Source organism: Neopelma chrysocephalum, unplaced genomic scaffold (genome assembly GCF_003984885.1).
Source record: "Neopelma chrysocephalum unplaced genomic scaffold, ASM398488v2 Primary Assembly neopelma1_67, whole genome shotgun sequence".
Taxonomy (NCBI): Eukaryota; Metazoa; Chordata; class Aves; order Passeriformes; family Pipridae; genus Neopelma; species Neopelma chrysocephalum.
Window position 1 is genome coordinate 2,226,661 of NW_020897726.1, and position 2,948 is coordinate 2,229,608.

At 60.6% G+C, this 2,948-nt stretch overlaps 1 protein-coding gene across 3 annotated transcripts in view; it reads right to left on the reverse strand.

Moving 5' to 3' along the window:
- Window positions 1–1,092, reverse strand: part of CDK6 (cyclin dependent kinase 6) — a 134,209-nt gene extending 133,117 nt beyond the window's left edge. Inside the window, exon 1 of one of the 3 annotated variants that reach the window (XM_027684691.1) lies at window positions 778–1,092. The gene's annotated coding sequence lies outside the window, so the exon portion shown is untranslated. Of the gene's footprint in view, window positions 1–196; window positions 286–670; window positions 739–777 lie in introns of those variants that run through there. The other 2 variants (XM_027684692.1, XM_027684693.1) reach the window with 2 other exon arrangements.
- Window positions 1,093–2,948: the final 1,856 nt, after the last annotated feature.

Consider the following 2,948-nt stretch of genomic DNA (forward strand, 5'->3'; position numbering starts at 1 on the left):
TGGGGGATCCCTGCCCGCCGCCGAGCCCCGCGGTGCTGGGGGATCCCCGCCCGCCCCGGTTCCCCCGCGCGGCCGCCCGCGCCCCCCCAGCCCGCGCCGCTCGCAGGGCGCCCCCCGGCGGCGGGCAGTGGCGCCGCGTGTGCGTGGCGGCGGAGCTGGCGGGCCTCTGCCCCGGCGCGGCCGCGTGGAAACTTACCCGTGCTCGCCCTCCCCGGGCACGGCGGGGCACCGGGGCTGCCCCCGGCCCCCGCTGCCCCCACCGCGCCGCCGAGCTCCCCTCCGCGGGCGCCCCGTAGGCGGCGGGGGGTGGCGGCGGGGGACACGCGGGGAGACGAGTCCCCGCGTTTCCTCTCAGCGGATGGAGTGGGGGGGGGGGGCGGCCCGGCTCGGCTCGGCTGCGCGGCAGGACAACGAGGGGACTCCCCCGGCGGCTCCGCCGGAGGGACCCCCCTCCCCCGCGGTCCCCTCCGCGCTCCCGCGCCGACCCCCAGGGCGTTGCGGCGGCACCGCGGGTTGCGCTGCCCCGGCCCGGCGGCCCGAGGGACTCGTCCGCGGTGCCGCCCGCGGGGGGAGGTGCGCGGCGTGGGCTCCCGGGCCGGGCAGGGAGGAGGCAGCGTGTGGGCCACGCCGCGGAGCCGGGTGCGCGGAGCACATGGGCGCCCCGCGTTACCTGGTGTGCGCCACGGTCCCCTGCACCGCCACCAGTTCCCCAAATAATCCTCAGCCCCGGGGGGTGGGTGGGGGGGAGGGAGGGGGTGAGTCCTCCCTAACACAAACCTCCCACTGAGCGAGGCGGGGTGGAGAGCCGGCCTGGGGTCTGCCCCTTCACATGGCGATGTCTCCGGCAGGTCCCGGCAGCGGCCGCCCGGGCCACACAGGTAGCTACTCCGCGACTCGGCCGCCCTCGCCTCGCATCCTCCTGCCGCCGCCGCCGCCGGGCTGCACCTTGGCGCAGAAGGAGCTCGCACTCGTCCCCCAGCCCGCTCCTCCCGCCCCCACCCTGCCCGGGGAAAAGGAAAATGCGAAATAAAAATCGCGGCCGGCGGCCCCCGGGGAGCTGCAGCGCCACGACGGCAGCCCCGCCGGCCGCAGCCTGCGGTGCGGGGCTCGGGCACCACCGGCCCTGGGCGCCGCCGCCGCTCCGCCGCTGCCCCGGCGCTGCGCTGCCGCTCCTCGCTCGCTCCCTCGGCCTCTGTTCTGCCTGGGAGCAGCAGCAGCTTGCTGCCTTTTTTTTTTTTTTTCCCCTCTCCTCAACTTTTTTTTTTCCCTTGCTTTCCCACGCTGGCTGAATGTGACTTGACCCCGTTTCAAAAAAGTTTGACATAGTGCTTCAACATTTCCGCATTCCTCCCCGACTACAAAGGCTGCAGCCGCCTCCTTCTGCTTTCTGTCTCTGCTCTCTGTCTTCACACTCAATGAAATCCTTCATGTGCCCCTGCCAAAGGCAGCCGCATACCGCAAGGGTCGCCGCGAGCGCCGCGGCCAGGCATGGCCTGGGGCGAGCGCCCCGGGGGGTCCCGGCAGGGCCCGGCCCGGCCCCGGCCCCGGCCCCGGCCCGGCCCCGCCGCGCTCGGCGCTGCACGGGGACGGGCTCAGCCGGCTGCGGCAGCACTGAGAGCCCTGACTCATTCCTAGAGCTCCGCGTGCGAGGCGCTGGGAAATAACCCTTTTGGGGTTTCGGGTTTGGTGTTTCCACCCCTCCCACCCCTCCCCATCTTGAGAAAAAACCCTTTTTTTTTTTTTTTTTTTTTTGTCCTTCTTTCTCCAAAACATCGCGGATTCTTCTGTGCCTTTTTTTTTTTTTGACTACTTTCCGTTTACAGAGAGCGCAGAGCTCCGGCAGGAAGTAAGCGCCCATGAATGCTTTCGGGAAGCATCAAGAAACTTCGTTGCTGGAGAACACCCCCTCGCCTCCCCCAGCGAAGTCTTTGCCCCAACAGGATTGCAGCTGGAGATGCACGAGGCAGCGGGGCGAGGATGGCACGGTGTGCAGAGGAGCTGGGCGCTCAGGCTGCCCGTTCTCCGATGCAGAGAACGTTTTGTATGGAGCCGATTCTTACAAATACTGAAATTCACCACAGAAAAAAAATAATCACAAAACAGATACCTATCTACTCTGTCTCCATGGGAAAAAACACACAGCCTAGTTCCCAGTTCTCCCAGCTGGTACCCTCCAGCACATGCTCTTCTGGACCTAAAGGATGACCATGGTCCAGCTCCAGAACCACTGCTTATAGTGGTTTAACTGGGAGAGAGCGGACCCAAATCCCCTTATACAATTGGAAACATAATTTAACTAAATGGGCTTATAACTCAAAAAGGGTATGTCTAGGACTTGGCATTATACACTGATTTAGAATAACTAAAAAAATATATATAATACTGCACAAACGAAAAGAATTCATATCACAAAGAAGCATATAATTTCTGACTCTGGCAATTCCACATGCCCTTCCAGTTTCTGAGAGGTTTAGAAGCAGCACCTGGGGGGGGTAGCAAGAGGAAACTGGCTGAAGGCAGAAGGGAGACTCCTTATTTCCCCTGGAGAAAACAGGGAGCTGGTACCACTCAAGTCTTCAAGGAAAAGGCCAGTGTCATGTGAGTGCTTCCAGGAGATCATGCATACTTTGCAAGAACTTAATTTATGCTCATATATTAGTTTTAATTACAAAAATTCCTCATCAACTTCTGAAGTCCATAGTTTATCAGGGAAATATTCTGAAGGTAATGGCAAACCCCATAATCTTTAAATGTGAAAGTGTCACAGATTGAAATACACAGATCAAATATTTCTTTTTAAAAGATGTGAAAAATCACATCACATTACAAGGTTCATATATACATACACTACCTCCCTTCATTTTTCTGTTTCGTAACATTCATGCATTTCTTAAATGTATATCCTTTCCTTTCCTTTCCTTTCCTTTCCTTTCCTTTCCTTTCCTTTC